The sequence below is a fragment of the Panthera onca genome, chromosome F1, assembly GCF_046562875.1.
Source record: "Panthera onca isolate mPanOnc1 chromosome F1, mPanOnc1 haplotype 2, whole genome shotgun sequence".
NCBI lineage: Eukaryota > Metazoa > Chordata > Mammalia > Carnivora > Felidae > Panthera > Panthera onca.
The window spans coordinates 19,000,998-19,014,821 of record NC_138355.1 but is presented as its reverse complement, the minus strand read 5'-3'; the positions used below and the strand labels follow the sequence as shown (position 1 = coordinate 19,014,821).

Sequence of the window (13,824 nt, the reverse complement as noted above, 5' to 3'; positions counted from 1 at the left end):
TTTCTCTCTGTCCCTCTCCTGCTCATGCCCTCTTTCTCTCAAAAATAAATAAACGTTTAAAAAAATGTTTTCTTTAAGCCTATACCATAGTCTAATGCAGAAACAGGTAAGTTACAATACAATGTGTTAGTATCACAACAGGGAAGAAAACAGAATGCTCTGAAAACACGTATAATAGTCTATGGTTTCAGTGAAGGCTTTCCAGATCATGGTATCTATGCTAAGACCACAACTACAAGCCATCCAGAAGAGCAAAGAGATCTAATCCACACTCTTTCAAAACACCTGGTACTCAAATGGTCAAGAAGCCTAACTCTGATACCTTATAAGCAAATAATTTCTAACCAATGTTACATGGCAAATACTTTGCTGAACTTTGTCTAGTATTTTGTAAACTCTGCAGGTCTCTGTGTGTCATATATAAGAAGAAAACTCCACGGTTATTCAAAGCCCTTTGGAAATCAATCATTCTGGATCAGCAATTTGATAACTGAAGAGTTTACCCTCTGGTTTCCTTTTTTTAAATTTTTTTTAATGTTTATTTATTTTGAGAGAGAGAGAGAGAGAGAGAGCAAGCAAGGGAGGGGCAGAGAGAGAGGGAGACACAAAATCCGAAGCAGGCTCCACACTGTCTGCACAGAGCCCAATGCAGGGCTTGAACTCACAAAGTGTGAGATCATGACCTGAGCCCAAGTCCAACACTTAACCTACTGAGCCACCCAGGTGCCCCAACCCTCTGGTTTTCACACTACAGTTGACCTTTGAACAAGGGAAGGGTTAAGGGCACTGACCCCCTTGCAGTCAAAAATTCACATATGACTTTTGACTCCCACCAAAACTTTAATAGCCTATTGTTAAAAATAAAAAAAGAAGGAAAAAACAATTGACAACTTTATTTTTTTTTAATTTTTCTTTAAGTGTTTATTTATTTTTGAGACAGAGAGAGACAGAGCATGAATGGGGGAGGGTCAGAGAGAGAGAGACACAGAATCCGAAGCAGGCTCCAGGATCTGAGCTGTTAGCACAGAGCCCAACGCAGGGCTCGAACTCACGGACCGTGAGATCATGACCTGAGCCGAAGTCGGACGCTTAACCGACTGAGCCACCCAGGTGCCCCAACAATTGACAACTTTAAAAGTTGTTTAAAATGAAAAACAAATAGCCTATTGTTGACTAGAAGCCTTACTGATAATGTAATCAACACATATTTGACATGTCATATGTATTATATACTGTATTTTTACAATAAAGTAAGCTAGAGAAAAGAAAATGTTATTAAGAAAATCATAAGGCGGAGGTGGGGAGGGCGCGCCTGGGTGGCTCAGTCCAACTTCAGCTCAGGTCATGATCTCAGGGTTCGTGAGTTCAAGCTCCACATCAGGCTCACTACTTAGCACAGAGCACAGAGCTTCGGATCCTCTGTCTTTCCTCTCTCTGCCCCTCCCCGACTTGCACTCTTTCTCTCTCAAAAATAAAATAAATATTAAAAATAAAAAAGAAGGAAAATCGTAAGAGAAAATACATTTACACTTACAGTAAAAAATCTGCTATAAGTAGACCTGTGCAACTCAAAACCACATTGTTCAACACTCAACTATATTCCATATAAAACAACTTCCTATGATAAATACCTTAATGCCTTCATAAATGTGCTATACAGACCATATAGTTAACCATCTCTTGGTAAGTGAGAACCTGACAAATTTTGATTATTACTCTACTATTAGAAATACAATGGATACCTTAAAGCTAATTAGGTTGTGCAAGGCTGTTTTCCTTATACTATCTATAGTTTTTAAAAAAATTTTTTAATGTTTGTTTATTTTTGAAAGAGAGAAAGAGAGAAAGAGCACAAGCAGGGGACGGGCAGAAAGAGAGGGAGACACAGAATCTGAAGGAAGCTCCAGGCTCTGAGCTGTCAGCACATAGCCCAATGCGGGGCTTGAACTCACAAGCAGTGAGATCATGACCTGAGCCAAAGTCGAACACTTAACTGACTGAGCCACTCAGGCACCCCTTTATTTTTGTTTAATTTTTTTAATGTTTATTTTTAAGAGAGAGAAAGAGAGCGCAACTATCTACAGTTTTTAGATTCGTTTTTTTTGTATATAGTTTTTCTATTCTGCACTGCTATCATGTCAGCAATCTCACTGTCCTGTTATCAGTATGTATGCTTACGACAACATCTCACCTGTTCTAAATTATTCCTCCTTCTAATCTGCTACCTTAGAAACAAGCATATTTAACATAAAAAATAAGTTATCAGTGATAAATAAAAAGATTTATAAAGAATTAATTATAAAAATGACATCTACTCTGGGGTTTTTGCAAAATTCAGAGAAATGAGGAGCTGCCTACACAGGGTCTACATAGGTAAAGAGTTATGATTTCAAATCTTCATACCTCTATCTAAAATGTCTCTCTCAGTGCGCCTGGATGGCTCAGTCAGTTAAGCAACTGACTCTTGGTTTTGGCTCAGGTCATGATCTCACAATTTGTGAGTTCAAGCCCTGCATCAGGCTCCACACTGACAGAAAAGAGCCTGCTTGGGATTCTCTCTCTCCCTCTCTCTCTGCCCCTCCACCGCACATGCTCTTTCTTTAAATAAATAAACTTTAAAAAAATAAAAGATCTCTCTCATTTAAAAAAATGAATGAATGAATGAATGAATGAATAAATAAATAAAATAAGTCATGCCTTCTTTCAAGCTCAACTCAGATATTTCAGGCAGCCTTACCTGAAATCCTAGGCCAGGGTACATAACACTCTGAAGCTTTCCTGTAAGACACATCCTATGCTGCCCCGTCCTCGTTAAACACCACTGTTTTGATGTTTCTCCAATATGACTGTCAGCTTAACTAACAGTCTCTTACCTGTGCTTTTTATGCACAGAATTCATACTCTGCCTTATAAATGCTGTTGAATAAAACAATGTCAGAGAATGAAACTGAATTTATGGCCATAAAGCCATAACATTCCATATAATAAAAATGACCTTTCATACCTATGATGACATTACCTTTCTTCTCCCAAATACACATTCGGGAAATCTAAATTTAAGGGAAAGTAATATTAAAAGTATTAAATACAAGCATGTGACAATATACTATTAAACTCTTTTACCCACCTCACCATGAAAAATACCTTTTTATCTTAGAGGGAAAAAGACAAAAATACATAACTACATTTTTCCCAGGCAACTACATACTTCTGCTCAACCTAAGTGCAAAAAATTGACATTAAAGAATGGTGACTGTTGATGATCCAAGCTAAAAGTTATCTTGGCTGTATCTAGCTACTTCAAGTTGTTAGAAGAATAAAGAATAAAAGTCACCCATTACAGGACTCATATATTCTTAATGTTGGAAGGGTCTTAGAAGTTACCTCATGTTATTTAATACACTCCTCCTCATTGCAGAAAAAATTCAATTTGCTAAAGATCATCCAATCCACTTGTTATTCAATAAACCCCTATATTTTTTCCTTCATCTTTCATTCACTGATCCTGTGGACCCACACAAAATAGGTCTTCTGTGCAAACAGCCTTTCAAATATTCATGTGTTCAACTTATTTTATGGTTCAACTCATTTTAGTAATCAGAAAGTAATTTAAGTGTTTATCTATTTCCAAGATTTCTTTGGCTCCTCAAAAGTAAATGGGGCACCTGGGTGGCTCGGTCAGTTAAGCATCTGACTCTTCATTTCAGCTCAAGTCATTACCTCATGCGCTCATGAGTTCGAGCCACACATCAGGCTCTATGCTGACAGTGCAGAGCCTGCTTGGGATTCTCTCACTGCTCTCTCTGCACCCCTCTCTCTCAAAATTAGCAAGCATTTTTTACTAATTATCCAGTAAGATGAAAACACCAGACATATTTACAGGTGTTCTTTTGTAAACCTTATTTTTATTCTCATAACCACCCTATGAAATAGGCAAGATAAGTATCATCACCCCATTTAAAGAATCATCGATAGTAGTTGAGCGTCACAATGAGGCAGATTTAGGAGCAATCATCCACTTGTGAGAAGGATGATTTTAAGCAAGTTACTGACCTTCACCATTTCCTCATCCACAAACTGGGAATAATATTATACTAACTCCTACCCCACACTGTTATTGTCAAGATTAACTAGAGAATGCACAGTATCTTATATAAGTAATCCATTAAACCCTCAATGTTAGTTCATTATTACTCAATAAAGAAATCACTTTTTTGGTAAATAACTTTTTCTCTCTGAATTTCACAATAGCAGTAGATCAAGAATTAAGGTCATGTGTTCTACATACCTTGTCTTCCATAAAATCAAAAAATGATTTTAGCTATTTGCAGTTTAATGATTATTTTTGCCCATATTCATACCCCAGCCCAACCAAAATTTTTAAAATCTATTATTATCCTTTTCCAAATGAAATTCTCCAAAATGCAAAAATCACTAAAGCCCTCTATTTTAAAAAGTAAATTCTCGGGCCGCCTGGGTGGCTCAGTCGGTTAAGCGTCCAACTTCAGCTCAGGTCACGATCTCGCGGTCCGTGAGTTCGAGCCCTGTGTCAGGCTCTGGGCTGATGGCTCAGAGCCTGGAGCCTGCTTCCGATTCTGTGTCTCCCTCTCTCTCTGCCCCTCCCCCGTTCATGCTCTGTCTCTCTCTGTCTCAAAAATAAATAAAACGTTAAAAAAAAAAAAAAAAGTAAAAAAAAAAAAAAGTAAATTCTCCTCTGTGTAATATAATAAAGTTTCACTATGATTAGCATGCAATGAAATTTTTATGCAAAATGGCAAGTATCACATTAATTGCTAAACAAACTGGTTTCTCTAACCTATTGTTAAATTACCTTTTAAAAACTGTATCTGGTATCTTCAAATGGTAGAGATTGCTATTTTATTGTTTGTGAAACCAACTGTAGAAACCTGTTTCATCCATCAAAACTACTCACAATGTAGACAATATAAAATGCATTTCAGAATTAAAAAGAAAAAAAAAAACTTGAGGCCTAGACTCATTCACGAAAAATTAAGTAACATAACTCATGCATAAAAATGTTATAGTTTGCTAGTATAGGTAAACAGACAGTCCTAGGATTTGAAGAAGAATAATAATATTCTAGAATACTGAGGGAAAAAATGGATAGAGGAAACAAGACAATTGCAATTCAGTACCAACTTGGGGCACCTGGGTGGCTCAGTCGGTTAAGCGTCCGACGGCTCAGGTCATGATCTCACAGCTCACGAATTCAAGCCCCACTGAGCTGACAGTGCAGAGCCTGCTTGGGATTCTCTCTTCCCGTCTGTGTCTGCAACTCCCACTTGCCCTCTCTCTCTCAAAATAAATAAGTAAATAAACTTAAAAATTTTTTAAGGGGCGCCTGGGTGGCTCAGTCGGTTAAGCTTCCGACTTCGGCTCAGGTCATGATCTCACCAGTCTGTGAGTTCGAGCCCCGCGTCAGGCTCTGTGCTGACAGCTCAGAGCCTGGAGCCTGTTTCAGATCCTGTGTCTCCCTCCCTCTCTGCCCCTCCCCTGTTCATGCTCTGTCTCTCTCTGTCTCAAAAATAAATAAATGTTTAAAAAAAATTTTTTTTTTAAATAACATGAAAGAATACAGTTCATGAGGGAAGAGCTTGGTGGAAATAATAAATGAATGAGGTCTGATGGCCTCAGAAGCCAAAGTAACAAAATTACTATAAAACACCCTAAGGAAAAAAACAAAAACCTAAGAAACCATATTGTCTGCCAGTATATATATAGGTTCCCTTCAGTGGTTGACTTTTCACTAAATTAAAATATATCTATTTAAAATGTCATACCAAGATAAATTTACTACACAGAGAAACTACTCAAGGAAATTCCTGATTAACCACTAGCGATTTGCATTTGTTCAATGCTGTTAGCATAGGACCTCAAAATGAATACATCTTGAAGTACAGAATAAATATTCTGTATGGTTTATCAAAAACTAGTATTATATATCTCTTAAATCTGCAAAAGTGAAAACCACAGGTCTGTAGTTTTTCTAAAAATAGTGTTTGTTCTTTGCATCCCCTGTGGTGGAAGTCTGATTTTGAAGTCTTGCGATTTTGCTTACTACTAAAAAATAGGACAGAATATGGGTGTATATGTGGGGTAGAGGAAAAGTTGAGAAATCCTTCACTGATACATGAATATGTCCTACACTTGCCTTTTTAAATGTGCTCCTTTCCTGGAAATTTGGCATGCAAAAAGTCTCTTTGGGTTTGCATTACAGTCATATTTGTCACTGTTTCACATGATAGCCTTCAAAGAGTATGACCACTTGTTCTTAGGCATTTGCCAGGTAGACCATACTCTCACTACAAATACGAACAATTAGTGGGTGGTGTGCATGTCTGTATACATACATAATACACATTTTTGCATATGTGAATATCTGTAGAAAACACACAGCTTAAAGACATCAATATCATATAAACTCTATTTGTGAAGCCTAACACATCTCAAAAAAAATTAATTAAAAAAAAAAAAAAAACAACCCTGTGCTGACACGATTAGCTACTCCATTCAACTGGTGTGAGGTATCTGAGGCATGCTGCATCTGAACTCTTATCACGCTATTTGGGGTGTGCTATCCTGTGAAGCAGTTCATATGAAACTGCTGAAACCTTCTGAAATGACAGGACAAACTTTACGTATCAGAAGCTTAAATAAATGAGGAAAACAGAATGGCAAAGACACAATTCATATTTATTTTGGAACAAAAGCTCATCCTAAAAATTCTTCGTCAACCATCCAGAAGTAGCCCAGCTTCTACCAACTAAGCAGTTATTTACTGTAGCAACTTTATCACCAAGATTACCAAAATTTTCCACATGCTTCTACCAGTCTGTGTATTTGTTGTTACCTGGGCAACACTCTAAAAGGGCTTTTACCTTTACAGAACTGGGAGGTCAAAAAGAACTAAAGCTTCTTCAAATTGTGCATCATCTTACTTAGAAGCAGTAAAGTGTGAAATCATCTGAAGACAGAAAAGCTTGAGAGCTATCACCAGTCAATCTGATTAACAGACATACCTTACTGTCACTTATGTTCATTTCTAGCCATCTAATTCACCTGTGGAACAAGGCAAGGTCCATCCAGGACTTCAAAACATCCTCAGTCATACAGCCTGTCAAATAGCATAAATGCTGAAATTCTTTGAGTAAAAAAATAAATAAATAAAAATAAAAATCTATCAATCCCTCACATCTGGATGTCATATAAAATACTTTGCCTTGATGCCCTAAATTCTGAAAGCTAGTCAGCCCAGTCATGGATCTGTAAAGACTACCTTTCTCCCTGAACCAGATCTGCCTCCGAAAACTAAGATCCATCCATTCTGAAATCACATTTTAAAGGCACTTTGAAAATACTTTCAAAACTGCTCCCTCCTCTACTACAGCCAATTTGATGCCATCTGGCAAAGCAAAAAATAATAGTATCTCCTCACAAAGAAAATATTTTCCCTTACTTTCCAATAGTTTTAGGGTTGGAAAACACAAGGTTGCTTCCTTAACACTAATAATTTTTCCCTTCAGCTTTTACTGTAAGAATACTCAAGTGTTCTCTGGGTCATATTCTAATCAGGAGCAAGGCATATATATAAAGCCTAATGTTAAGAAGTACTACTAGATGACTCCAGAGTCAAAAAGGAAAGATAAACTGAAAAGCAGAAAGGAAAACTGGCATTCAAGGCTCTTCACCATCTGATGCTCTTTCTTGCTTAGTCCTTTCCCTCTTGATCTTTGATCACCCTTGGCCCCTGGTATAGAAAGGCCTTTCTTTACATACTATTTGTCCTATTTCCACATGTCCAAATCCTACCTATTCTTCAAAGCACGGTTAAAATGTCACCTCTTCCCTTATCCTTACAACCAAAAGTAATCTCCCCCTCCTGTCTCTAAATTCTTAGAGTGCCTTATCTTTATTTCTTTACCACACATTACTTTCTGCCTTATAGTAGCTTTGTTTCCATATCTAATCCCTACATAAACATAAAGGCCTTAGGGTCAAAGTCCATGCCTTATTCAAACTCTATTCCAACTGCTTAACCAATGTGTTGCACATAGTAAGCACTTCAACTGAGCTACATATATGGCTTGGGTAAGTAGAGAAGTCCACTAGAAACAAGGCCAGATTACTAGGATTCTGGAGACCCAGCTTTACTAGTAACTAGCCATCTGACCTTGAACTTCAACATTTTGGTATGTTCACCTGCAAAGAGGAGAGGGTAGACCAAACCAGTTTTTAAATATAGACTGTTATCTATCATTAGCTGGCTATAAAATCAATTTGGGAGTCCAAACCCAGCATTTTTTTAAATAAATGAAGTGTAATAGAAAATATCAAAGTGTGTTGTAGGCAGTAGTGCGCAGAAAATGTTTAACAACTGGCTATACGAAGCGGAGAAAAAGGCCCTGAACTATATACTTCTACATGCTCTCACATCACGGCCAATTTCAAGCTCATGTCACTGAACATGGAGCAAGGGAGGAAGACAAAGGCACACTGCTTCTACAAGCCAGTACAATGAGCCAGTTCCAGCAAGGTCCTGAAAAGATAAGTATAGTTTTGCCAAATTTTCAACTTTGTACACACGCACATGGGGTGGGTGGGGGAGTGTTAAGGTATAAAACGTGTTTCTTATTGTAAGTCCCAGTCAAAACAGTTTCATAAATGTGCAGCTGAACAATCTCCTAGTGTCTTCCATGTGTCCTCCACAATGCAATAAATCTTACTCTGAGTTTGGTTATATACATAATCTCTTTACCACCAAAATGTATTTCTCCTCAGAAATGAGAGTTACAGAGATCCCTATTGATATCAACAGAAGGCAACTTACAGGGAGTGGAAATTTGGCTTAGGAAGTATCAGCAAAGGGCCAAGGTTCTCAGCCTTTGTTCAGCCCCACACACCTTAGGGATGAAACACACTCCTACTAGTAACAGTGGTTCATTTAGCAAAGGGTTAGGGGAGAGAGGAGGAGAGGAAGAGAAAATACATAATATGAAAAAAAAATCCAAGTAATTGTGACATTTGTGCCCATGCCCCCACTCCACTAGGTACAGAAAAAAACCCTAGGTACAGAAAAAAACAGTGCTATAAAAAAGTTAATTTCTATATCTGATGTTTTCCAGCCAAATTCTCCAGCACAAGCTTGCATCCCCAAACAAGACCTCCCATTTCTGAGAATTCCCTACTAGAATTAAGTTTTTGCCATGGACTAAAGACATGTACTTGTTGAATTTAGAACAGGCAAGGAGGGGAAAAAAAAAAAAAAAAAAACAGAACATCCAACAGTTGTTAGACTTGATACTCTGGGAAAATAGGCTTTTATTGAAAAAAAAAACTTTATTTCTTATTTAAGCTTACTAAACTAGGTAAGGAGAGGGGAAGTTTCTTGAATATATTCTTGGCTGTTCTAGACAACACAGTCTGTAACCAGATTTTTCATGAGTGTTTATAAAGAATTGTGTTTTCTATTTTTAAAGCTATTTAGAAAACAAGAAGGCTCAGAATTTCAAATAATCGTAGCCCAAATCTAACTCCACATCAACTATATGCCTAGAAGCTTCCATGGAAAATCCCCAAAAATTACACCAAAAAGTACCAAAATGTGACAAAAAGGAGTCAGCATGAGCACAAACGTGCTATCCTCAAACAATTAAGGCATCCTACCTGTTGAATGAGTGAATATGGAAAGTAAATGAAATATGAAAAGTTGAATGTTGAGATACAAGTTCTGCTAAATTCCATGAACTCTTCCTTATTAGGGGTTCACTGACGTTCATGTATTTATACCCAATCTCAAATACTGACCAAAGTGAAAATTATTCACCACTCTGAAAAGGCACAAGTCAAGAAAGGCCTTCTTCCATGTTCACAGTATTAAATCTCTCCTCCAAAATGTGAGTATGTTTTACCATAACTCAGGCTCAAGTCAGTACTTTCTCTGCCTCCACTGTTAGTCATGGCAAATGCTCATAAGACTATCTTCGTAAGAAGTTCCTGAGCTACTTTTGCAGTACCAGAGGCTGGAACAGCTTTTTCTGCTGGTCAGACTCAGACCCGGTGGCTGACCTATTCCTACAAGGCAAGAGCTATATATGTGCACTAACTCATTAAAACTTGTGAGACATAGCAAAAACAAAAACAAAACAAAAAACACTCTGTGCCTGGGAATCCCACAGACTACAGTTTCTACTTTATTCTCTAAACACCCTCTTTCTAGCCATAATCATCCCCACACCTCTTCAAGACAATGGTAGGATGGAACACAGATCCAGTTCTATACCCTCAACACAAGAAATTTTTGCTAGTTAGCTACTACTGTCTTCAAAGTTAATCTCTTGAAGCTTGGCTGTCTCCCACTCATAATATTTTTGCTTGGCACAACAGAATTCCTTCTTTAACTATTCCATTAAGAATGGATAAAAGGACTTTCGGCTTTAATTCTGTATCATCTGAGTTCAAATAAATATAGAATTGAGTTGAAATCTGGGTTAAAGCAAAGAAAAATTTTTTAATTACAACTTTTTACAAGTCACAAATTTTACGCTGGTAAGCTGATAAACATGAAAACTTTTTTCATATGCCTTATAAAATTGTTTCATTCAAAAAATAGTATAATAACTACTAGAGTGAAAAGAAAACTATCTAAATCATGAAACAGTAACAAAAGGAACAAAAAACTCTCAGAATAGCAAAACCATAATACTGTATATTAAAGTTCCTATCAAATAACTCAGGCCAAAAAACAACAACAACAACTTCACACATGTATTGTCACACCTTTTTATGCTGGGTGGTTTATTCACCACATGTCCCAATAGTACTGGGATCTACTACCTTGTTTCCAGCTTTCTAGAATATAATGTAGGCTACATAACATGTTCTCATATCAGCATTGCCCAACTACATCCACTTCTCCCAAGATGACTTATTAATACATAATATCAGAGCACATTTTGAATTAATATACACACCAGTCTAACTCACAGTCTCAACTAACTCACCAAACAGGTGAGCATTTAAATACAAACGGATGAAATTCATCTGGTCTTGCTCCTTTGCAATTTCATTGTGTTTCACATGGGGCTCTTTCTTGAGATAATGAATCATAGGCCAGTTTTCCAGTGCTAGCAGCTGGTGGACCAATATTTTCCATGGACAAAATCCACTTCCAATTTGACCACAAGCTAACTTCATTTTTGTATTTTCTGACATCATAGTATTGGCTATTCTACAGTACAGAAGCCATATGTAAACACTGCTATAAGAAAAGTCAGAATGTTTTCTTGAAATTGTGTTTTCAGAACTGTAACAAGCAACCACCTACCTCCCACCAAGTACAAAAAAATTTAAGTGTATTAAAAATCCCTAAACCTTCCAGTACTAAAATGCAGGCCTTGAAATCAGTTTCCAGTCACCGCTGAAATCTCTCCAGCAAGCAAAAGTTCTCCTTACCACTAATTAGCATAATGAGGTTGGCTCTTCTCCTCACTTGCAGGAAACCCTCAACTCTGCAAGTGACCACCTACGTTTTGGTACATTTTCTAAGATAATCGTGAGAGCTACAAGGAGAATACACAAGCACCTGGACGCACTGCCCCAGGGTCAGAAACAAACCCTGTCAGTCCAGTCCTCTAGCACTCGGCCACCTTCTGCTGGCTGGTAGCCCCTTTCCACATGCTGACGCACTGCCTAGCCCTGCACCGTTGGCGACCCGTGCAAAGTACTAGACCAGTCTCAGAAACTTTGACTCAGTTATCAGGACACTAAGCACCCACACCTGGACGGAGGACTTTCGCGGCCAGGAGGTCAACTCTGAAGCGGGGCATTCCTTGCAGGTAGAGATCTGCCCAGGACGCAGCCCCTCCCAGACTGCAAAACCACAAGCATCAACAGCAAGAGCGGAGCAAAGTGCCGGGCGGAGGCAGGGGGAGCGCGAGGGCGAAAGCGGTCACGAACAGAAGCCTGTGTGGGTAAGCAAATACCCCAACCACACGCCCCCCGGACGCGGGGCTGCAGGGACCTCGAGCCAGGCGGCAGGCAAGGCGCAGCGGCGGAGGCGGCGGCACTGTCAGGAGGGCACAGCTGGGGGCGAGCGCCCAAGTCCCCACCCCGCCCCCAGGTGAGGGGCGCCCCGACTCCGCCCGGGCCGGGAGAAGCGACCAGCAGGCAGAGCTGTGGGGTCCAGGAAGCGACCGACAGTCCCGGAGCCCCGGTGCCCTCCTCCCCGCAGTCCTCTCGCATCCCGTGCTCGGCCCGGCCCCCACACCGACCCTCCCACGGCTCAGCCCCGGCGCCAACACCCCCGGCCCGGCCCGCGGCTCCTTGCCGCCCGGCCGCCAACCCGCCCCTAGGAGGCCGCCCTCGCCTCACCTCCTCACGTCTCCGCGGGCAGGGCCGGAACAACTCTGCCAGGCGCCCACGTCCCACCCGCCGCTCCGCGCTCTGCGGCCGGGCCCGTCCCGTTCACTCCGCGGCCGCCAGAGCCCTGGGAGGGCGGAGGGAGCAAGGCGGAGGGAGCGAAGAGGGGGGGAGAGGGGGACCGCCCGGCAGGAAGAGGCGAGGGAGGGGGCGGGCCGAGGAGGAGGCGGGCCGGGAGCGCGCGCGTCAGGGCCCCTCGGCGCGGCGTGCGCGCTCCTGAGGGCGGAGGCGCCTTCTCTGCCCTCGGGGGCGGCGCGCACGCGCGTACACGTCCCTGCCTGGCGGAGGTTGGGCTGGGGGCGGGGGAGCGAAGACCTGATAGAACCTGGGTAGTAAGAATAGGGACCCGGAAAAGGGCGGGAGGCCCTCGCCTGGCGTTAGAACCCTCCGGGGAGGTAACCGCGCCCTTGGGGCCAGCCGGTTCGAGCGCGTTGAGGGGCGTCCCCGGGCCCGGGTCAGGGTAGGTGACGGCCCTGCCCAGTGCTTAGCCAGTTCTTAGATAATTCTAAGTTTGGGGCGATTGTGTTCCTGCTCAGGAACCTGGTTTACGTGTCTTCACTCTTAATGCACAGTAATCCTCAGGGAAGTCACCTTAAACAATAACTTTTTCTCGCCAGTTTCTCTTCTGTGCCTTTCTCAAGGTGTCTTGTGTGCTTGCGAAGCACTCCCTTCCTGGTTCATCGTGTGGGACTCGGGAGATAGAAGAGGGAAAATACCTGCTGTGTACTTATATGTAGAAAACTGGCCCTCATTTTATTCTTGGGAGTAGATAGACATAGTAGAGAGAAAAGAAGCCAACTCTTTCTCTTCTACAAGTATTGTGTACTGAGCCTTCAAGTGTAGGTATCCTCCTTCCTAGATCCTGCAGCCAGAAATGAACTGTAAACTTTCCTAATTTCCATAGCACTTTGTTTCTATCGGTTTGTGGCACCGCATATATTCAACCTTATCTAGGTAAATCTGTGCAATATTTTATCCCTCTAGAGAATCCTTGAGGACCTGCTTCATTCATTTTTCTATCTTACACAATGCCTACCAGAGTGCCTGACTCACGGGAAGTACTCCATAAATGCAATTGTATGAATAAGTGCCTTTGGTGCAGCAAGCCTTCGGTGTATGTCCAATGATTTGAGCTCTAGAATGAATTGTTTAAAATACTCCCCCCGTCCCCCTTCAATTCCCCTGCTCTCATTTCCCCAATTAGATCCGAAAACTGCTCTGAGACGTATGACATTTGTCCAAAGGTCCCTCTCTCTCTCTTTTTTTTTTTTTAACTTTTCCTGATTTAAATGTCTAGAGATACTAGGACATATCAAGAGTATTGCAACTATTCTCTGTTTCCCCTACCTTCGGGGCTCCTTCCCAGAAGGTCCTTTAACCTCTGTA

The 13,824-nt window shown here is 40.8% G+C and overlaps 1 protein-coding gene across 4 annotated transcripts in view; it reads right to left on the bottom strand.

The window, feature by feature from the left end:
* The window catches only part of RABGAP1L (RAB GTPase activating protein 1 like), a 753,436-nt gene extending 740,842 nt beyond the window's left edge, over window positions 1-12,594 (bottom strand). For all 4 annotated transcript variants that reach the window (XM_060644898.3, XM_060644899.3, XM_060644901.3 and 1 more), the window contains exon 1: window positions 12,391-12,594. The gene's annotated coding sequence lies outside the window, so the exon portion shown is untranslated. The remainder of the gene's footprint in view (window positions 1-12,390) is intronic.
* Window positions 12,595-13,824: the final 1,230 nt, after the last annotated feature.